This window comes from Capricornis sumatraensis, chromosome 20 (assembly GCF_032405125.1).
Source record: "Capricornis sumatraensis isolate serow.1 chromosome 20, serow.2, whole genome shotgun sequence".
Taxonomy (NCBI): Eukaryota; Metazoa; Chordata; class Mammalia; order Artiodactyla; family Bovidae; genus Capricornis; species Capricornis sumatraensis.
The window spans coordinates 50,948,847-50,972,363 of NC_091088.1; the positions used below are offsets into that span (position 1 = coordinate 50,948,847).

Sequence of the window (23,517 nt, forward strand, 5' to 3'; positions counted from 1 at the left end):
CAGTTCAAAAGCATCAATTCTTCAGTGCTCAGCTTTCTTTATAGTCCAACTCTCACATCCATACATGACTACTGGAAAAACCATAGCCTTGACTAGATGGACCTTTGTTGACAAAGTAATGTCTCTGCTTTTTAATATGCTGTCTAGGTTGGTCATAACTTTCCTTCCAAGGAGTAACCATCTTTTAATTTCACAGCTACAATCACCATCTGCAGTGATTTTGGAGCCCCCCAAAATAAAGTCTGACACTGTTTCCACTGTTTCCCCACCTATTTGCCACAAAGTGGTGGGACTGGATGCCATGATCTTAGTTTTCTGAATGTTGAGCTTTAAGCCAACTTTTTCACTCTCCTCTTTCACTTTCATCAAGAGGCTCTTTAGTACTTCACTTTCTGCATAAGGGTGGTGTCATCTGCATATCTGAGGTTATTGATATTTCTCCTGGCAATCTTGATTCCAGTTTATGCTTCTTCCAGCCCAGTGTTTCTCATGATGTACTCTACATAGAAGTCAAATAAACAGGGTGACAATATACAGCCTTGACATACTCCTTTTCCTATTTGGAACCAGTCTGTTGTTCCATGTCCAGTTCTAACTGTTGCTTCCTGACCTGCATACAGGTTTCTTAAGAGGCAGGTCAGGTGGTCTGGTATTCCCATCTCTCAGAATTTTCCACAGTTTTTCATGATCCACACAGTCAAAGGCTTTAGCATGGTCAATAAAGCAGAAATAGATGTTTTTTCTGGAACTCTCTTGCTGTTTTGATGATCCAGCGAATGTTGGCAATTTGATCTCTGGTTCCTCTGCCTTTTCTAAAACCAGCTTGAACACCTAGAAGTTCATGGTTCATGTATTGCTGAAGGCTGGCTTGGAGAATTTCAAGCATTACTTCACTAGAGTGTGAGATGAGTGCAACTGTGCAGTAGTTTGAGCATTCTTTGTGGGGCCCAAGATAAAGTGAACTCGAGATATGAAAATGAATGTGTCCCCTCTGACAGAGGTGGTTCTGAGGCTTAGTGAGAGTGCCTCTTGTGGTGGCTGCTTGCCTGAGGCAGACCGGGATGAGAGTCTGGCTGAGCACCCAGGCCTGGTGACCCGCCCCTCCCCACTCAGCTCTGCCAATGGGCTTGGCTGGTGGTGTTTTCCCTGATGGAAATCGCATAAATTGCATTCTCCAAACCTTCACCCATGGGAACTGCCACCTCTGAATCCTAAGGACCCAAATGGGTGATGCCTGCCCCTTCACTTTCAAGTCAGGCCATTTCTGCAGGACTTGACACATGGTGGTGGTGGGAGTGGGGAGGGGGGTGGTCCTGGGGGCAGGGGTGTCCCCCATTTCAGATACTTGGATGTGATTAAAGTGAAATAATGTTACAGGCAGAGGGACCACTGTGTGCAAAGGCTTGGACATGCATTTGAGTGGAGTATTTGGGAAACCTGGGGCCAGTCTCCTATCTAGTCTCCTGTCTACAGGAAACAGATTTGGAGTGGCTTGGCAGCTTGAGCAGTTAGGGCTTTATCTGAATGTGATGGTAGACCTGGAGGCTTTTGGACCTAGAGCTAGGGCTTTAAAAGGTTCCCAAAGGTGGGAGAGAGGTCCCAAAGGGAAGGGATATATGTATACATGTAGCTGATTCACTCCGTTGTGCAGCAGAAACTAACACAACATTGTAATGCATTTATACACTATTTTTTTAAAGGGTTCACTGGTGGCTCAGGTGGTAAAGAGTCTGCCTGCAATGCGGGAGGCCGGTTCGATCCTTGGGTCAAGATCCCCAGGAGATGCAAATGGCAGCCCTCTCCAGTATTCTTGCCTGGAGAAGCCCATGAACAGAGGAGCCTGGCAGGCTACAGTCCATGGGGTTGCAAAGAGTTGAGCACCATTGAGCGACTTCACTCTCTTCTTTTTCTTTAAAAAAGAAAAGAAAATGCAATAAAGTATACAGTAAAAATCAGCTCTCATTATAAAAGAAATTAAAACATTTTGGGGGAACCCCATTAAAAAAAATAAAAGCTTCCCAAAGGCAGCTTAGGGTAGAGTGGACATGGGGGTGGTAATGAGAGTGAAGGTGGGAGATCTTGAGAAAGTTGCTGGCCCGTATCCAAGCATAACCATGAGATCCGGACCAGAGCAGTAGCCAGAGAGGGGTGTCTGGAGCCCTATGCAAAGGTCACAGGATAAAAATCTCTGAAACTGACCAAGCCCCATAGCAACCATTGCCATGAGCCTCTGGATCTAAACCAGCCAGTTCCCTGACCCCACACTAGGTAAAATGCCTACTGTATTACCCACCTTATAGCATCCTAACCAATCACCTAATGCCACCATTCCAATAGGAATTTTCTCTGTCTTGAGACCATAAAAATTGGCTGCTAGCCTGCAAAAGGGTTCAGCTCTCTTTGAGCTGGCCCACTCTTCTGTGTCTCCCACTCTAATAAACTTTATTCTCCTCTCATTCTGCCTCATGTCTAGAAATTATTTTCCAACTCACACACAGACCACAACAGACTCCTGTCTAGACACAAACAAGAGCCTTTGTGTCTAGGAGCATTTTCACTTGCCCTGGAAAAAAAAAAATCTCATCTCTGATCCCTGAAACACCAGGGCAGGCTAAGACTCCCCGCTCCCTCTGCCCCAGCCTCTGACCTCAGCCTCCTCCATCCTGAAGGGTGCCGGGAGCACACAGAAGCTAAAGGCGATGCCAACTCAGGAACTGTGCTTGAGTTCTGGAATCAGGCCAGCCTAAAGGTGTGTGTCTGATGTATGAAGAGTTAGGGAGAGAGGACAGGCCTGTCTGAATTTGCAGGGGACGGTGAGAGGCATTAGCAGTTTCTCTCAAAAAAAGGGGTGGGGGAGGAAGTAGAGTTATACCCTTTCTCATAAAACTGGTTTTAATTTAATGTCCGGAGGAAGATGACTGCCTGGCCATCACCTCTCTCTGAGTCCTTTCTGGAAGCTTCCTTTGGTAAGTCCTGATTTCATGGCAATTAGTTGACAGTTTTAAATCTAACCCTCTTTATGTTGTAAGGCAAGCCTGGCTTTTGCTCACCCCAGATGCCCTTTGATTTCTGTTCAGCCCACATGTACTCAAGGGAGAGGATCTTGATGGGTTTGTGGTAAAGCAGGTATTTGTTCAGGTGGCTCTCATCATTTCACGTGGCCTCTATGTGATTGGCCTGGTCGACCACCATCATCTCGTGGCAGGCCTTGATGAGTTTGTAAACCTCTGGCACGGACCCCCCCAAATAAGGCCCCTGTGTAATAAAAGTCCCCCTCATCATCAGGAATATGAGCCTGTGACTGAGGCCGGCGTTCATAGGGGAATTTTTCTTGACTAAGCTCATAGAAGTCAGAATGCTGCTGCTGCTGCTGCTAAGTTGCTTCAATCGTGTCCAACTCTGTGCGACCCCATAGACAGCAGCCCACTAGGCTCCTCTGTCTCTGGGATTCTCCAGGCAAGAATACTGGAGTGGGTTGCCACTGCCTTCTCCAATGCATGAAAGTGAAAAGCGAAAGTGAAGTCACTCAGTCGTGTCTGACTCTTAGTGACCCCAGGGACTGCAGCCTACCAGGCTCCTCCATCCATGGGATTTTCCAGGCAAGAGTACTGGAGTGGGGTGCCATTGCCTTCTCCGAGAAGTCAGAATGGAGGGTGCCAAATGAGGAGAGGATCTCCATGCTCACATGATCACTAAACTTCATGTCCACATTTGCACATACAAGGTAATTCACCTCCTCGTAGAAGCGCTGCTCAGTAAAATTTCTGATATCCTCCATACAGTGCATAGAGATCTCCTGCCAGTTGGGACAGCTCTGGACCTTGAGAATGACAGTCTGCCGTCCTTTCTGAAGGGGAATGCAAAGAACATAGTCTGGCCAGTCAGTGAAGACATAGTAGTTCACCCTGTGTCCCACCATGAAGTACATCTCTGCCATCTTCAGGAACAGCTTCAGGTGGAAATGTATTTTTTTTACAACAAACACAGTTAATCCAATGATGATATTCTGAAGCTGGAACTGTTCATTCAGGATGTCGGTGTTGAAAGTCCTGTCCCAGATGATGGGAGCCAGCCAGGGGGGGTCACAGGAAGGACATCTTTCCTAGGGAGTGTTAGTACATCTGGCTGGAGATTCAACATGCTGGATAATCTTACACCTTGTTCACCATGGGTTTTTCTAAGAACCTTGCTTGCCCAGGTTAGGATGCTTTCCAATGTCTGGCTTCTTGAATTTGGGTAACAATAGCCAAAGAAGGCCAAGGCAAGAGCTATTAAAAGATGAAAGTTCATTCGATGAAGTAAGTAACATATTGGGTTCTTTGACAATGTCTTGACCAGCTGGGCCATGCCTCCACTTCAGACTGTTAAAGCCAGGATCACCTAGATGCTGCTGAGAAGCTGCCCCGTCTCACTCTTCCACTCACAGTGGTCTCTCCTGGGCACAGGAAGGCAGAATGCATGGACCACAAGGTGCTTATGTTGCCTGGTCCTCTTGAGATTCTACCTGCCAGGGGCTCCTGGGAGTTGGGTGTTTAGGACCACCAAACTGAGTAAGACTTCTGGACTGGCAGAATCTTGATAAATTCAAGTTTGTTCTAAGATCATGTCAGAGTAACCAGATGGTAGGATTCAGTCGACTGTCTACTAGAACTTCCAGGCCAGCTTGTAGGAGAGAAGGCAGGGCTCCTGAAACAGGCTCAGGAGACTAGCCGAAGGGCAGCCACTGAGCAGGTCAAGGACAGAGATTGTGATGAAAGCAGGGCAGGGCATCAGCCACCAGAGGACCTGACCAGGACCTCAGAGGGCTTGTGCTCTGGCCTTCTCTTGATACTTACTGACTGTGAGAAATTTACATAAGCTCTAATTTCCTGAAAAGTCAATAAAGTTGAGAACAGACTGTCTTCAAGGTCACATGCATACAGGCTGTTGTGGGCGATCATTCAGGAGGCCTCATTTAGTGATCGTAGTGGAACGGATAAAAGATCTTTAGATCAAGGATTGTTTTCCTGTATTACTCTGTGTTGTTCTGTCAGTAAGTTGTGTCTGACTCTTTGCAACCCCACGGACTGAAGCACATCAGGCTTCCCTGCCCTTCACTATCTCTCAGTTTGCCCAGACTCTTGTCCATTGAGCTGGTGATGCCATCTAACCATCTCATCCTCTGTCACCTCCTTCTCCTCCTGCCCTCAATCTTTCTCAGCATCAGGGTCTTTTCCAATGAGTCCACTCTTTGCATCAGGTGGCCAAAGTATTGGAGCTTCAGCTTCAGCATCAGTCCTTCCAATGAATATTCAGAGTTGATTTCCTTTAGGATTGACTGGTCTAATCTCCTTGCAGTCCAAGGGACTCTCAAGAGTCTTCTTCAGCACCACAGTTAGAAAGCATCAATTCTTTGTCACTCAGCCTTCTTTACAGTCCAATTCTCACATCCATACATGACTACTGGAAAAACCAGAGCTTTGACTATATAGACCTTTGTCAGCAAAGTGACGTCTTTGCTTTTTAATATGCTGTCTAGGTTTGTCATGGCTTTTCTTCCAAGGAACAAGTGTCTTTTAAATTTAACGTCTACAGTCACTATCCGCAGTGATTTTGGAGGCTAAGAAAATAAAGTCTGTCACCATTTCCACTTTTTTCCCCTTCTGTTTGCCATGAAATGATGGGACCAGATAACATGATCTTAGTTTTTTGAATGTTTAGTCTTAAGCCAGCTTTTTAACTCTGCACTTTCACCCTCATCTAGAGGCTCTTTAAGTTCCTCTTCCCTTTCTGCCATTAGAGTGGTATCATCTACATATCTGAGGTTTTTGATACTTCTCCCAGCAATCTTGATTCCAAATTGTGATTCATCCAGCCTGGCATTTTGCCTGATGTACTCTGCATATAAGTTAAATAAGCAGGTGACAATATACAGCCTTCATTTACTCTAATAATCACTCTAATAATCATTTAAAATTACACTGAACATTTACTATGGAGATCCTAGGTCTTGCATTACAGTTAGGATTATGCTGCTGAAGTTTGTGTACATTATATTGCTGACTCCTTACAGTGATCCTGGGAGGTAGATGCTACATTATCCTCGTGGTCCAGATGGTAAGACAAGTTCAGAGAGGTGGGTGACTAGCCCATGATCGCATGACTGGCTGCTAAGTGCTGAAGCCAGCTAAGTAGCCAGACTCCAGGGTTGGGTTCTTGGCTGCTCTTTGTTCTGATCCTTGACTTCATTTGTGTGTTCTTTGCAGTTTCCTTTTTCTGGGCTCTTTTCTCAGTCAAGTGCCTTTGGGTCTCTCCCATATGCTTCCAATAGCAGTTGAGGCAGAGTCCTTCAGATGGGTATGGGAACCTGATCCAGTGCCATTTTTGACTCTAGGCTTATCGTGTTGCCAACACATGTACTTCGCTCTGCAGTCCTAGGCTGCTCCAAGCATATGTCTCCTCTAAAACACACTCCTACCGGCCTGCTATGAGACTAACGGTGGGTATAAAAGTCCCATGGTGGGTAGGGATCATCTGCCGTCTGCACCCTGAAGCTGCCTGGTGTTCTTGTGCTACTCTGTGATACCTTGTTTCTGCCTTCCCGTAGAAGTAGGTGGCTGGAGGCATGGTTTCTGAAACCTTCTCAGGGCTGTTCTTAGCATTTTAAGAGGAAAAGATGAGCGAATTTTAATGAGTGTCTTTTAAGGGACTGACACGTTGCCTTTGTGATTCAGATTGCGACATTTGCCCAGCTGTGCATAGGAACATTAACGCACAATCTTGATTGTCATGCCTAGCCATAATGCTGATGTAGTGGCAGCCCTGAAGACCACACTGTGATGTTGTGAATGCCAGAAAACTGAACAAGCGCTTTGATGAAGAAATGACACTCTGCAGTGTCTCTATGCCTGTCTAGTTATGACAGTCTAATCATAAGGAGCATGGGCTTCAAGTGCTTGTGGGTCTATCCCTGGATCTGTGGCTTTGGTGACTGTCTGGGAAATATGCTTATCCCAGGGCAGTGGAAGAGGGAATCCATGAGTTTGTTCATCATAGCACTTCTCTGGGAATCCTGGAGGTTAAAGAACATTACAGAATAAAGAGGTAGAGAAGATGGAGCAGTCACCAATGGTATAGAACCAGGGAGAGACTCAGCGTAGCTTTTGACCACTTAAGTAGGTCCTGACTACTTAACAGATCTGCCAGGGCACTAGCCTGAGACCCTCCAGGCTTTCCTGTCTCCACGGCACCACTGGCCCATGTGTCAGGCCCTGGGCTGTAGCCTCGCTGACTCCAGCCTGTTCAACACAAGTACCTGGATCTTACTCAAGCCATTACCACTGGCCACTTTCATTGTTCAAACACCTGTTTCTTTACCCTACTACCCTTTTCCATGGCTGAATAACATCCCATTATGTGTGTGTGTGTGTGTATCACATCTTCTTTATCCATTCATACAGTAAGGAGCAGTTTAGGCTGTTTTCATTTGTGGCTACCGTGAATAATGCTGCAACATGAGTAGAGATTGCTCTTTGAGATCCTATTTTTATTTCCTTTGGATATATACCCAGAAGTGGGACCTGTTGAAGGTGTCCGTGAGCGTCTCTGTTGTATACCAAATGGTCCTTGGTCCAAAATATCCATGCTTAAAAAGCGTTCCTGGGTTCAAATAGCCCATAATATTTATTCATACTTTTCATTTACAGTATTAATACGTTAAAAGTTCTATCATGTGTTATTGGCCCAATAATTGTGTTGTGGCTGCATTGCCAACCATAATGCTTTTTGCCTTGGTAGCCTAGTTGGTAATGGCACATGGGAGTAGGTTGATGGGTTGGGGCTTGAATCTTGCAGAAGAGCAGGATTTAAATTAGCTCTGCATATAAAGGAAGAGTCCTAAAAGCAAGAGAAATGCACAGAGGATGACACAACAAGGATGAGATCTATTAACAGAGATGTGTGGTATGTTAATTTGTCACTGAGAGTTTGGTTCGTGTGACTGGGGCATTCGGTAAGGGTGGAGTTTGAAAGGAAGGGCTTGGTCAAGTCACTGTGTTAGACAAGCTGTGAAGGAATAGATGTGAACACGTTACTGAGCTTCTGTCTTTTTCAGGAGGAATGAGAAGAGGTGTGGCTGCACTACCACCTAGTGGTTGGGTGCAATGTCTGCCATGAGGGAGATTTTTGTTGTTCAGTTGCTAAGTCCGATGACAATGAACAGCCTTGTCGTAGTCTTTTCCCAATTTTGAACCAGTCTGTTGTCCCAGGTCTGGTTCTAACTGTTGCTTCTTTACCTGCATACAGGTTTCTCAGGAGATAGGTGAGGTGGTATGTATTCTCATCTCTAAGAATTTTGGAGAGTTCGTTGTGATCCACACAGTCAAAGACTTTAGCCTACTCGGTAATACAGAAGTAGATGTTTTTCTGGAACGCTCTTGCTTTTTCTATGATCCAGTGGACATTGGCAATTTGACCTCTGGTTCCTCTGCCTTTTCTAAACCTAGTTTGTACATCTGGAAGTTCTTGGTTCACATACTGCTGAAGCCTAGCCTGAAGGATTTTGAGCATAATACTGCTAGTATGTGAAATAAGTGCAATTGTTTGTTAGTTTGTACATTCTTTGGTATTTCCTTTCCTTGTGATGGAATGAAAACTGACCTTTTCCCATCCTGTGGCCAATGCTAGGTTTTCCAAATTTGCTGCCATATTGAGTGCAGCACATTAACAGCATCATCTTTTAGGGATACTGGGCATCTAACTCTCCTACAACCATCCCATCGCCCAAGGTTAATGGGGATATTTTCCTTGAATTGATAGACTAAAGAAGGATAATCTGGTAAACTACAAGAAGCATCTGCTACTATTTGGAGCTGTTTTAATGAATGTGACTCCAATACTTACCTGCCAACAAGGCAGTATACTCTTTGACATAAGTCTTAGTAATTTTTTTTTTTCAGATCTGTTTCCTCAGGCAAGGGAAAGAAAAGCAAAAATAAACAAAGGGGACCTAATTAAACTTAAAAGCTTTTCTACAATGAAGGAAACAAAATTGGTTAGAACGTAAATTGGTACAGCCACTATGGAAAACAGTATGGACGTTCCTTAAAAAATAAAAACAGAACTATCATACAATCCAGCAATTCCACTCCTGAGTATATTCTAAGAAAATAAAAACAGTTATACAAAAAGATATATGCACCCCAACATTCAGAACATTATTTACAATAGCCAAGATATGGACAACCAGGCCCATCAGCAGATGAATAGATAAGAAAGATATAACAATCACACATGATTGAATATTACTTAGCTATAAGCAAGAATGAAATTTTGTCATTTGGAACATCATGGATATACCTGAAGAGTGTTATACTTAGTGACGTAAGTTAGAGAAATCCAAACACAGTTTTTGCTAATATGTGGAATATAAAAAATAAAACAAATGAATATAACAAAAGCAACTTTAATATAATACTAAATATAATATTTAATATAACAGAAGCAACTGTTATAGATACAGAGAACAAAATAGCAGTTACTGGTCTAGAGAGGTTTGTGGGGAGGGGCAAGATAGGGGAAGGGGAATTAAGAGGTACACACTACTGGGTATAAAATACATAGGATAAAATGAAGTTATGTTACAGGACAAGAAATATAACTAATATTTCATAACTTTAAATGAAGCATGATCTATAAAAATATTGAATCACTCTTTTGTATACCTGAAATTAATATAACTTTGTAAATGAATTACACTTCAATACATAAATAAATAAAGCTGGCATTATAATCTAATACTTTAATAATACCAGCTTTTATATTTGTCTGTTCATCATTATAGAAGAACCTTATATTTTTTATGTCTTCTAGGTAGTCTTACATTCTTATATGTCAACTTTAAGGACCCCCTTTAACATTACTCATACAGCAGATCTAAGGGTAATGAACTTTCTCTGTTTCTCTTTATTTTGGAATGTGTTTATTTCTCATTTTTGAAGGACAGTCTTGCTGGATAGGTTTCTCCTGAGAAATTCTCTTATAATTTTATTAATGATCCCTTGTACAAGAAAAATTTCTTTTGTCTTGCTGCTTTCAAAATTCTTTGTCTTTTACCAACTTAATTATAATGTGTGATTGCTTATAATATGTGACAATTGATTGTAATGACAGTGTGATTCTCTTTGGGTTTATCCTATTTGGAATATGTTGAGCTTTTTGAATTTGTAGATTAGGACTTCCATCATATTTGGTAAGTTTTTAGCCATTATTTCTTCAAATGAACCCTCTGTCCTTTTCGTTTCCTTCTAGGACTTCCATAATATGTACATGATTCCACTTGACAGAGTCCCATAGGACCTTTAGGCTCTGTTCACTTAAATTTTCTTTTTTAATTTCTTCTTAATTTTTTTTAAATTTCTTTTTATAACTCAGACTTATTCATTCCAAATTATCTATCTTCAAGTTTGCTGATTCTTTATTTCCTTAGAAAGGCTGCTGCTGCTGCTAAATCACTTCAGTCGTGTCCGACTCTGTGCGACCCCATAGACAGACGGCAGCCCACCAGGCTCCGCCGTCCCTGGGGTTCTCCAGGCAAGAACACTGGAGTGGGTTGCCATTTCCTTCTCCAATGCATGAAAGTGAAAAGGGAAAGTGAAGTCGCTCAGTCGTGTCTGACTCTTCGTGACCCCATGGACTGCAGCCTACCAGGCTCCTCTGTCCATGGGATTTTCCAGGCAAGAGTACTGGAGTGGGGTGCCATTGCCTTCTCCCCCGTAGAAAGGAGTCTACTATTAAACCATCTGTGCGTTTTTTCAATGCCTTTATTTTTTAACTCAAGACTTTGTTTAGGTCTTTTTTTATACTTTCTTGGTATTCCAATTGTGTGTATATATCATTTTAAAAATATAATTTTTGTGTCTTTCTTTAGCTCTTTTATTTTTTTTTAAATGATTGTTATAAAGTCTTTTTTATAGTTAGTCTGATGCCTGTATTTCTTTAGGGACTGTTTCTGGAGATTTAAATTGTTCCTTTGAATAAGCTTGTGTTTCCTCATTTTTTATGTATGCCTCGTGATCTTTTGTTGAAAAATGTTAATTTGTAAAAATAGTCACATCCATTTGTGTTGGCAGTTTGTCAGGTATTGGGTAAGACCTCCAATCAGCCTGGTATAAAAATTTAAGGTGTTCTCAAACCTTTTCAAAGCCTGTACCCTCTCTGGGCTCGGCTGTATGCTTTTTGTCTGATTGCTCGATATATGTAGCTGCATCTCAATGTCTTAATTTCCCTGAGATTCTCACTCCTGCTTCTTCTTGGGTTCTTATCTACTCTACTGTATCCATCAATTAATAATCTCTTGCCCTAAGTGCTTGCAGGTCTGCAGTCACTGTGGTTTTCGCAGGCCATGCCCACTGATTCCCTATGCTTCCTCTAGCCTGAGGTATTAGCTATGCCATTTTTGACTGTATGAGGTCTGAGTTAGGCGACCCAGAAAATAGTCTGTCAGGCAATTCCCAGATAGGTTCGAATGTTGCTTATTTGATCCACTCTATTCTCTGTGCATCACACAAGGAAACTGGAAGCTGACCATCACTTCCTCAAAGTGCATTGCGATGTGCTAGGGAGGAGACAGTATAAGAGTCAGAAGCATATGGTACAAAACTTCCTACCCTGACCAGGAATCGAACTCTGTGCTCCCTGCAATGGGAACACAGAGTCCTAACCATTGGACCAGGGAATTCCCAGAGAGTGACTTTTTCTTGATAGGGCATTCACTTTGTTGCTATAGTTCTTTGACAAGCAAGTTATTTTACCCAATCCGTAGCTGTTGACTTGGGCTTCCTGGCTGCCTCAGTGGTAAAGAATCCTCCTGCCAATGCAGGAGACTCAGGAGATGCAGGTTCAATCCCTGGGTTAGGAAGATGTCCTGGAGGAAGAAATGGCAACCCACTCCAGTATTCTTGCCTGGAGATTTCCATGGATAGAGGAGCCTGGTGGGCTGTAACCCATAGGATTGCAAAGAGTCAGACACAACTGAGCAACTAACACTTTCACTATGACTGCATTACTATTTCTCTCTTCATTTCTGTCTGTTGTCTCATGTTAGAGACCTCTTATATTAGATACATATATATTTATATTTGCTATATCTTCCTAGTAAGTTGACTCTAATCCTTATGTTATTTTTTGTCTCCACTATCTGTTACTGTTTCTGTTGTTTCCCCATCTATTTTCCATGTAGTGATGGGATTGGACGCCATGATCTTAGTTATCTGAATGTTGAGTTTTAAGCCTACTTTTTCACTGTCCTCTTTCAACCTCAAGAGGCTCTTTAGTTCTTCTTCACTTTCTGCCATAAGGGTGGTGTTATCTGCATATCTGAGGTTGTTGATATTTCCCCTGGCAAGGTTGATTCCATCTTGTGCTTCATCAAGTCCAGCATTTCGTATGATATTGTCTGCATATAAGTTAAATAAGCAGGGTGACAATATACAGCCTTGATGTACTCCTTTCCCTATTTGGAATCAGTCTGTTGTTCCATGTCCAGTTCTAGCTGTTGCTTCCTGACCTGCATACAGATTTCTCAGGAGGCAGCTAACATGGTCTGATATTCCCATCTCTTTAAGAATGTTCCAGTTTGTTGTGATCCACATGGTTAAAGGCTTTGGTATAGTCAATAAAAGCAGAAATAGATATTTTTCTGGAACTCACTTGCTTTTTCTATGATCCAGAGGATGTTGGCAATTTGATCTCTGGTTCCTCTGCCTTTTCTAAATCCACCTTGAACATCTGCAAGTTCACAGTTCATGTACAGTTGAAACCTGGCTTGGAGAATTTTGAGCATTAATTTGCTAGCGTATGAGATGAGTGCAATGGTGTGGTAGTTTGAACATTCTTTGACATTGCCTTTCTTTGGGATTGGAATGAAAACTGACCTTTTCTAGTCGTGTGGCCACTGGTGAATTTTCCAAATTTGCTGGCATATTGAGTGCAGCACTTTCACAAGATCATCTTTTAGGATTTGAAATAGCTCAACTGGAATTCCATCACCTCCACTAGCTTTGTTCGTAGTGATGCTTCCTAAGGCCCACTTGACTTCACATTCCAGGATGTCTGGCTCTAGGTGTGTGATCGCACCATCATGGTTATCTGGGTCGTGAAGATCTTTTTTGTATAGTTCTTCTGAGTATTCTTGCCACCTATTCTTAATATCTTCTGCTTCTGTTAGGTCCATACCATTTCTATCCTTTATTGTGCCCATCGTTGCATGAAATGTTCCCTTGATATCTCTAATTTTCTTGAAGAAATCTCTAGTCTTTCCCATTCTATTGTTTTCCTCTATTTCTTTGCATTGATCCCTGAGGAAGTCTTTCTTACCTATCCTTGCTATTCTTTGGAATTCTGCATCCAAATGGGTATATTTTTCCTTTTCTCCTTTGCCTTTAACTTCTCTTGTTTTCTCAGCTATTTGTAAGGCCTCCTCAGACAACTATTTTGCCTTTTTGCATTTCTTTTTCTTGGGAATGGTCTTGATCACTGCTTCCTATACAATGTCACAAACCTCCGTCCATAGTTTTTCAGGCACTCTGTCTATCAGATCTAATCCCTTGAATCTATTTCTCACTTCCACTGTATAATCGTAAGGGACTTGATTTAGGTCATACCTGAATGGTCTAGTGGTTTTCCCTACCTTCTTCAATGTAAGTCTGAATTTGGCAATAAGGAGTTGATCTGAGCCACAGTCAGCTTCCAGTCTTGCTTTTGCTGACTGTATAGAGCTTCTCTATCTTTGGCTGCAAAGAATATAATCAATCTGATTTCAGTATTGACCATCTGGTGATGTCCATGTGTAGTCTTCTCTTGTGTTGTTGGAAGAGGGTGTTTGCTATGACCAATGCGTTCTCTTGGCAAAACTCTATTAGCCTTTGCCCTGCATCATTCTGTACTCCAAGGCCAAATTTGCCTGTTACTCCAAGTATCTCTTGACTTCCTACTTTTGCATTCCAGTCCCCTATAATGAAAAGGACATCTTTTTGGCTGTTAGTTCTAGAAGGTCTTGTAGGTCTTCATAGAACCGTTCAACTTCAGCTTCTTCAGCATTACTGGTCAGGGCAGTATCACAGTATATATACAATATACAATATATACAGTATATATACAATATACAATATATACTGCGATATAGTATACATTATACTGTGATACACAGTATATACTGTGATATCACAGTATCACAGACTTGGATTACCGTGATATTGAATGGTTTGCCTTGGAAATGAACAGAGATCATTCTGTTGTTTTTGAGCTTGCACACAAGTACAGCATTTGAACTCTTTTGTTGGCTATGAGGGATACTCTATTTCTTCTAAGGGATTCTTCCCCACAGTAGTAGATATAATGGTCATCTGAGTTAAATTCATCCATCCCAGTCTTAGTTCAGGGATTCCTAAAGTGTCGATGTTCACTCTTGCCATCCTCTGCTTGACCTCTTCCAATTCACCTTGATTCATGGACCTAACATTACAGGTTCCTATGCAATATTGTCCTTTACAGCTTTGGACTTTACTTCCATCACCAATCACATCCACAACTGGGTGTTGTTTTTGCTTTGGCTCTGTCTCTTCATTCTTTTTGGAGTTATTTCTCCACTGTTCTCCATGTTATTACTTAATACCTATTTTGTGTTGTATAGTGTGGCCACCCTGCTGTCTATTGGTTATATGTATAGATTATATTTTCCCATTATTTCACTTTCAGTTTACATGTTTCCTTAGATCTAAAGAGAGTCTTGTAGGCAGCATATAGTTGGATTGCTTGTTTTATTTTTAAACTCGTTCAGCCAATCTGTATCTTCTGATTGGAGTGTTAGATCCATTTACGCTTAGTTACTCACAGAGAATTTAATTACCATTTTGTTAATCTCCATCCATTTTTTCCCTGTGTTCTTCTCTTACTGTCTTCTTTTGCATTTCATTGATTTTTTTTTTGTAGTAACATGCTTTCATTCCCTTCTTGTTTCCTTTCAAGTATCTTTTGTAGATACTCTCTTTTTCGCTACCATAGGGATAAGATGAAGCATTTTAAAGTTATAACAATCTACTTTGAAATGATAATAATCTCAGTTGAACACGAAAACTTCACTCCTTTGCTTCTCCACCCCCATTTTATGTTATTGCGGTCACAGTTATATATTTTATAGTGTATATTTATTAATATAAGTTTATAGTTTTTTATGCTTTTGTCCCTTAAATTCTGTACCAAAATTAAAAGTTATTTACACATCATTATAATACTAAAAGACTATATTTGTCTGAGTTTTTCTTTATCAGAAAGCTTTATGCTTTCATATGGTTTTCTATTGCTGTGTCATCAACTTTCTTTTCAATATAAAGACATCCCCTTTACTTTTCTTTAATTCAGGTCCAGTGTGATTAACTCCCTCAGCTTTTGTTTATCAATGACACCTAAGTTTCTCCTTCAGTTTTGAAGGACAGTTTTTCTGGATATAACTTTTGTGTTTGGCAGCTTGTTTTTTTTTTTCTCTCATTCAGCACTTTGAATATATCATCCCACTTCCTTCTCATCTGAAAGATTTTTGCTGAGAATTTCACTGATAATCTTTTTGAGAAATTAATTAATTTATTTTAATTGGAGGCTAATTTATTTACAATATTGTAGTGGTTTTTGCCATACATCAACATGAATTATCCATGGGTGTATATGTGCCCCCCCATCCTGAACTGCCCCCCCACACCTCCCTCCCCATCCCATCCTTCTGGGTTGTCCCAGTGCCCTGGCTTTGAGTGCCCTGCTTCATGCATCAAATTTGCTCTGGTCATCTGTTTTACATAAGGTAATATACATATTTCAGTGCTATTCTCTCAAATCATCCCACCCTCACCTTCTCCCACAGAGTCCAAAAGTCTGTTCTTTACATCTGTGTCTCTTTTGCTGTCCTGCATATAGGGTCATCATTACCATCTTTCTAAATTACATATATATGCATTAATATACTGTATTGGTGTTTCTCATTCTGACTTACCTCACTCTGTATAATAGGTTCCAGTTTCATCCACCTCATTAGAAATGACTCAAATGCGTTCTTTTTTATAGCCAAGTAATGGTCCATTGTGTATATATACCACAACTTCCTTATCCATTTGTCTGCTGATGGACATCTAGGTTGCTTCCATGTTCTAGCTATTGTAAACAGTGCTGCAATGAACACTGGGGTACATGTGTCTCTTTCAATTCTGGTTTCCTTGGTGTGTGTGCCCAGCAGTGGGATTGCTGGGTTGTATGGAGGCTCTATTTCCAGTTTTTTAAGGAATCTCCACACTGTTCTCCATAGTGGCTCTACTATTTTGCATTCCTACCAACAGTGTAAGAGGATTCGCTTTTCTCCACACCCTCTCCAGCATTTATTGTTTATTGACTTTTTGGTAGCAGCCGTTCTGAGCAGTGTGAGATGGTACCTCATTGTGGTTTTGATTTGTATTTCTCTGATAATGAGTGATGTTGAGCATCTTTTCATGTGTTTATTATCCATCTGTATGTCTTCTTTGGAGAAATGCCTGTTTAGTTCTTCGGCCCACTCTTTGATTGAGTTATTTATTTTTCTGCTGTTTAGCTGCATGAGCTGCTTGTAATTTTGGAGATTAATTCTTTGTCAGTTGTTTCATTTGATATTATTTTCTCCCATTCTGAAGCCAGCCTTTTCACCTTGTTTATAGTTTCCTTCATTGTGAGAAAACTTTTAAGTTTAATTAGGTCCCATGTGTTTATTTTTGTTTTTATTTCCATTACTCCGAGAGGTGGGTCATAGAGGATCTTGCTGTAATTTATGTCAGAGAGTGTTCTGCCTATGTTTTCCTCTAAGATTTTATATTTTCTGGTCTTACATTTAGATCTTTAATCCATTTTGAGTTTATTTTTGTGTATGGTGTTAGAAAGCATTCTAGTTTCATTCTTTTATAGGTGATTGATCAGTTTTCCCAGCACCACTTGTTACAGATATTGTCTTCTCTCCATTGTATTTTTTTGCCTCCTTTGTCAAAGATAAGGTGTCCATAGGTGCGAGAATTTGTCTCTGGGCTTTATATTTTGTTCCATTGATCTATATTTCCGTCTTTGTGCCAGTACCATAGTGTTCAGTTCAGTTCAGTCACTCAGTCATGTCCAACTCTTTGCAGCCCCATGAACTGCAGCACACCAGGCCTCCCTGTCCATCACCAACTACCAAAGTTCACTCAAACTAACATCCATCGAGTCAGTGATGCCATCCAGCCATCTCATCCTCTGTCGTCCCCTTCTCCTCCTGCCCCGAATCCCTCCCAATATCAGAGTCTTTTCCAACGAGTCAACTCTTCACATGAGGTGGCCAAAGTACTGGAGTTTCAGCTTCAGCATCAGTCCTTCCAAAGAACACCCAGGACCAATCTTCTTTAGAATGGACTAGCTGAATCTCCTTGCAGTCCAAGGGACTCTCAAGAGTCTTCTCCAACACCACAGTTCAAAAGCATCAATTCTTCGGTGCTCAGCTTTCTTCACAGTCCAACTCTCACATCCATACATGACCACTGGAAAGACCATAGCCTTGACTAGATGGACCTTTGTTACCAAAGTAATGTCTCTGCTTTTGAATGTGCTATCTAGGTTGGTCATAACTTTTCTTCCAAGGAGTAAGAGTCTTTTAATTTCATGGCTGCAATCACAATCTGCAGTGATTTTGGAGCCCAAAAAATAAAGTCTGACACTGTTTCCACTGCTTCCCCACCTATTTCCCATGAAGTGATGGGCTCAGATGCCATGATCTTAGTTTTCTGAATGTGAGCTTTAAGCCAACTTTTTCACTCTCCTCTGTCACTTTCATCAAGAGGCTTTTTGATTCCTCTTCACTTTCTGCCATAAGGGTGGTGTCATCTGCATATCCGAGGTTATTGATATTTCTCCTGGCAATCTTGATTCCAGCTTGTGCTTCTTCCAGCCCAGCGTTTCTCATGATGTACTCTGCATAGAAGTTAAATAAGCAGGGTGATAATATACAGCCTTGATGTACTCCTTTTTCTATTTGGAACCAGTCTCTTGTTCCATGTCCAGTTCTAACTGTTACTTCCTGACCTGCATATAGGTTTCTCAAGAGGCAGGTCAGGTGGTCTGGTATTTCCATCTCTCTCAGAATTTTCCACAGTTTATTGTGATCCACACAGTCAAAGGCTTTGGCATTGTCAATAAAGCAAAAATAGATGTTTTTTTCTGGAACTCTCTTGCTTTTTCCATGATCCAGAGGATGTTGGCAATTTGATCTCTGGTTCCTCTGCCTTTTCTAAAACCAGCTTGAACATCTGGAAGTTCATGATTCATGTATTGCTGAAGCCTGGCTTGGAGGATATTCAGCATTACTTTACTAGCATGTGAGATGAGTGCAATTGTGTGGTAGTTTGAGCATTCTTTGGCATTGCCTTTCTTTGGGATTGGAATGAAAACTGACCTTTTCTAGTCCTGTGGCCACTGCTGAGTTTTCCAAATTTGCTGGCATATTGAGTGCAGCACTTTCACAAGATCATCTTTCAGGATTTGAAATAGCTCAACTGGACTTCCATCACCTCCTCTAGCTTTGTTCATAGTGATGCTTTCTAAGGCCCACTTGACTTCACATTCCAGGATGTCTGGCTCTAGGTGAGTGATCACACCATCGTGATTATCTGGGTCGTGAAGATCTTTTTTGTACAGTTCTTCTGTGTATTCTTGCCAACTCTTCTTAATATCTTCTGCTTCTGTTCGGTCCATACCATTTCTGTCCTTTATCAAGCCCATCTTTGCATGAAATATTCCCTTGATGTCTCAGATTTTCTTGAAGAGAACTCTAGTCTTTCCCATTCTGTTGCCTTCCTCTATTTCTTTGCATTGACCACTGAGGAAGGCTTTCTTATCTTTACGGTATAGTCCAAAGTCAGGCAGGTTGATTCTTCCAGTTCCATTCTTCTTTCTCAAGACTGCTTTGGCTATTCGAGGTTTTTTGTATTTCCATACAAATTGTGAAGTTATTCGTTCTAGTTCTTTGAAAAATACCATTGGTAGCTTTGATAGGGATTGCATTGAATCTATAGATTGATTTGGGTAGTATACTTAATTTCACTATGTTGATTCTTCCAATCCACAAACATGGTATATTTTTCCATCTATTTGTGTCATCTTTGATTTCTTTCATCATCCACGGATAATCTTATGGGAGCTCCTATGTACATTACAAGTCACTTTTTTTCATACTGCTTTGAAGATTCTCTCTTTGTCTATGATTATTGACAGTTTTGTTATAACATATGTTGGTGCATATATTTTGGAATTAATTCCACTTAGAATTTGTTGAGCTCCTTGAATTTATATGTCTATTTTCTTCCCTAGATTTGGAAAGTTTTTAGCCAGTTTCTTCAGATAGTCTCTCTGTGCCTTTATTTCTCTTTTCTTCTTCTAGGACTCCCATAATGCATGTATTGTTCCACTTGATGGTATCTTTTAAATCCCTTAGGCAATTCTTTTCTTCAGTGTTTTTTCTTTTTGTTCCTCTGACTTGATAATTTCAAATGACTTGTTTCAGTTCACAAATTCTTTCTTCTGCTTTATCAAGTTTGCAGTTGAAATTCCCTAGTGAATTTTTCACTGTAGTTATTGTATTTTTCAGCTCCAGAATTACTGATAGTTCTTTTTTAGAGTTTCTCTTTGTTGCTATTCTTGTTTTTTCATGCACGATTTTTCTGATGTCATTTAATTTTCTGTGTTCTCTTTTCATTCATTGAGCACCTTTAAGGTGGTTATTTTAAATTCCTTGTCAGGTAATTCAAGGATCTGTATTTTCTTTGTATGCTTTGTGACCTTCTGTTGAAATTTGGGCAATGAAAAAACAGTCATCTCTCCCAGTCTTTATGAACCCAATAGTCAAACTCATAGAAACAGAATATAGAATGGTGCTATCTGGGGACCAGAAGGAGAGAGAAATCAGGATTTGTTGTTCAATGGATAGAATTTTGGTTTTGTATGATGAAAAAGTTATAGAGATCTGTTTCACAATAGTTTGAATAGACTTAGCATTACCAAACAGTACACCTACAAGTAGTTAATATGGGAAATTTTACATTACATGTTTTTTACCACAAAATATAAATTAATTTAAAAGCTATATCAGACATCATACTTGATGGTAAAACGTTAGCAGTCCTTTTGAAATCAGAAACAAAGTAAGTTGTTGGCATCACTGTTTATAGTCAATATTATAATAGCTCAGTAAGATAAAAAATAAAATTACTCTTGGAAGAAAACTAGTGTTAGTCACAAAGTTATGCTTATCTACAGTGAAAACATCAGAGTATTCAGTACTGAATTTGGATTTCAGCACTATGATTATCTGGTTACCTTGAATATCATTCCCATTGAAAACTATTAATTTAGTTTAACTGTTAGTTTAGCTAATAATTTAGATTCTCCATGTTTTGAGTACATCACTGAGTTCGCAAAAAGATAAGACGTACAGGAAGGAAGCCAAAATCTAAAGAAAGCATGAACCCACAGAGGTAGGATAACTTCTTCCAAGGAGGAATTTGTCAAGCTTCAGGGAAACTGATTTTACTTTGCATTAACTAATGGGGTATGGGCAGCACCAGACATCTTAGGGCCTCATCAAGGTAGAAAATCCAACAACATAAAAATCTAATAAAATTCTAATCCCAGCATGCAATACCCTTAATCTAAGAATAAAATGAAAAAAATAAGAGACAAAAAAGTCCCCAATCTTTTGTTTCATAAGTAATATTAAGTATAGTGGAAAACATTTCCCTTGAAATTCAATTAGTAGGACTTCAGATGAATTTGGAATCTGAATACAAATTAACTGAGAGGAACCTCCCCCCACCCCCAAAAAAAAAAATCAAACTTCAAGCTAAGAATTCAGTTTAAGGTGACGCTGGTTTTGGAAGCACCTGAGAGAAGCATATGTATAAAATCTGGAAGAAATCTCTCAATCCAGCCTCAAGAGAAATCTTCAAGAATTACCAAGGAATTCTGCAATGGCAGGAGCTCAGAAAAACTTAAAACACAAAACACAGAATTAAATAAGGCACCATGAACAAGAATCAACAGAAGAAAAGGGAAAAACTCAGGTCCCTAAATACTTCAGATAGTGGCATTTTCATTTAAAATAATTATATTTAATGTGTAAGGGGGTGGGGCATTGTTCCCACTCCTTAGATAGGATTCAGAGGAATTCAGAGGAAAGTGACTGTAATATGTACGCAGGCACATGGTGAATTAGCCAAGCCTGTCTCCCCAGCAATGGGCAGTGGGAGCAGATTCTGCTGACCAGCATCTGTATGTCTTTAGCATACACTGTAACACACTGAACCTCAGTTTCCTTATCTATGACGCTAGGTTTTCCTCTCATCTCTCAAGGTTGCCAGGAGGCTGAAATATGGTAGATAATGCTTGTGACTGTAGATCATGGTTTACAGAAATGCGCAGACACTCCATCTGCTGTGCTGTCTTCCTCCCAATGCCATAAGACCACCACCTAGTTCAGAGGTGAAACAGCATCCTGAGGGCTTTCAGTCCCTGTCAAAAATCACAGGTAGAGACTGTACCCCCAGTGTACCTCATACCTCTCCAGAATGCTGCAACTCCAGTTCAAGGAATAAGCTCTCTCCTAATGAACTGCAGGGCTTTATTGGTGGGATCCTTCAGTCAGATATGTGGACATGGCTAAGACAACTTCTTTTCAGTCAAGTGGTTTCCTTGGGATGCCTGCAAGTGTGGCTCCATTAACACAAATGCACTTGAGTACCGTTTATTCTTCAGAAAGGAGGTTAGTAAACCTGGTGAAGCTGAGAGGGTAACAGGCAGGAAGGCCAGGGGTCTCCAAACGGAGGAAACAGGCTGCAAGTGTCAGACATGTTTTTATCTCTCTCTTAAGCGGCAGGAGGAAACAAACTAGTGGTATGTATATATATGTATATATTTTTTTTTTCCCTTCTCGATACAAATTTTAAAAGAGGTTTCTCTTAAAATTCTGTGTTGCCATGACACCTGGTTCCACCTGAACTTAACTATTCTTAAACTTTGAGCTAACCAATGCATTTTTCTTATGGAAATATTTGTCTTAAGCTATGTTAATGTACTATGCATTTACCCCAGACTCTGTCTTCAAGTTGATTAGACTAAAGGCTCGGAACTGACTTGACAAACCAGTATGTTATACTCATACATTGTTCTCTTAATCTATGTTAATGAAACTATATATTTGTATGGGAATCTGCTTTTCTTCAAGATTCATATCAATTGTTTTATGGCCCGGGATGACTCACCAAGATAATCTCAAAATGTGTCTTGTGGGTGAAGGGCCTGGTGCCATTCTCTGAGTTTTGAGACATTTCCTTCCTTTAATTAGCAGACTGCTAGCAGCTATATAACTTCCAGCTAAAGACTAGCAGGAGGGGTATTCTTTCTGCCCCCTTCTAATGTCTATGTCAGAAGCTTTCTCTATCTCATTTGTACTTTAATAAAACTTTATTACACAAAAGCTCTGAGCGATCAAGCCTTGTCTCTGGCCCCGGATTGAATTCTTCTCCTCTGGAGCCCAGGAATCCCAGTATCTTTTTGTGGTTCAACAACAACCTTTCAAAGCCTCAAGGGATAAAAGAAACAAGCCACACTGCACCCTCTTTGAAACTTCCTAGGGAGGGCCCTCCAGTCAGGAGTGCTCATCAGGAATCTGCTATATCTCTATGCACAGTAAAGCAAAAGTCACAATCTATATCATAAAGAGATGACTCCATTAAAAGACACTAATCAGAACACTCTTCCTCCCAATATGTTCAGAACTCTACTGAGAAGACTTCATAACACCCGGACAACTCCCATCTCCAACCAGCTACATCTCTTCTTTAATTTTTTAAAATTATTTATTTTTTGCTGCACTGAGTCTTCATTTTCTGAGCCTGGGCTTTCTCTAGTTGCATCAAGTGGGGGCTACTCTCTAGTTGGGGCACACAAGTTTCTTGTTGTGGTGTCATCTCCTGTTGTGGAGGACAGGCTCTAGGCACGTGGGCTTCAGTAGTTGAGAAGCTCGGGCTCAGTTGCCACGTGGCATGAGGAGTCTTCCTGGTTCAGGGACTGAACCAATATCCTCTGCACTGGAAGGTGGATTCTTAACCACCGGACAACCAGGGAAGTCCCAGCCACCCACTTCTGAAGGAAGGTGGGAGCAAGGTATCACAGAACAATATAGGAGCGCCAGCCCATTCCATGGTCAGGTGGCAGGTACTCCTCATTGGCCATGAGACCATTTTTTTTTAACCTGTGGTTGGTCCCACAGTGTGTCTGAAGCTTAATTTTCTGGGAGGTATATATTTGGAGCTGCCTAGGATATCAGAGGGAGGAGGTGTGTGAAATGGCAATGTGCAGAGCCTGAGTTAGCATGGAGCACTATCTTAGCCTCTCTTCACTGTCTTCAGGCCTTAGTCTGAGGGACAGCTGCATGTAAACCCTAAGGAAGAA

The 23,517-nt window shown here is 40.9% G+C and overlaps 1 pseudogene; it reads right to left on the reverse strand.

The window, feature by feature from the left end:
* Positions 1 to 2,988: 2,988 nt before the first annotated feature.
* Positions 2,989 to 4,140, reverse strand: LOC138096101 (histo-blood group ABO system transferase 1 pseudogene; annotated as a pseudogene).
* Positions 4,141 to 23,517: the final 19,377 nt, after the last annotated feature.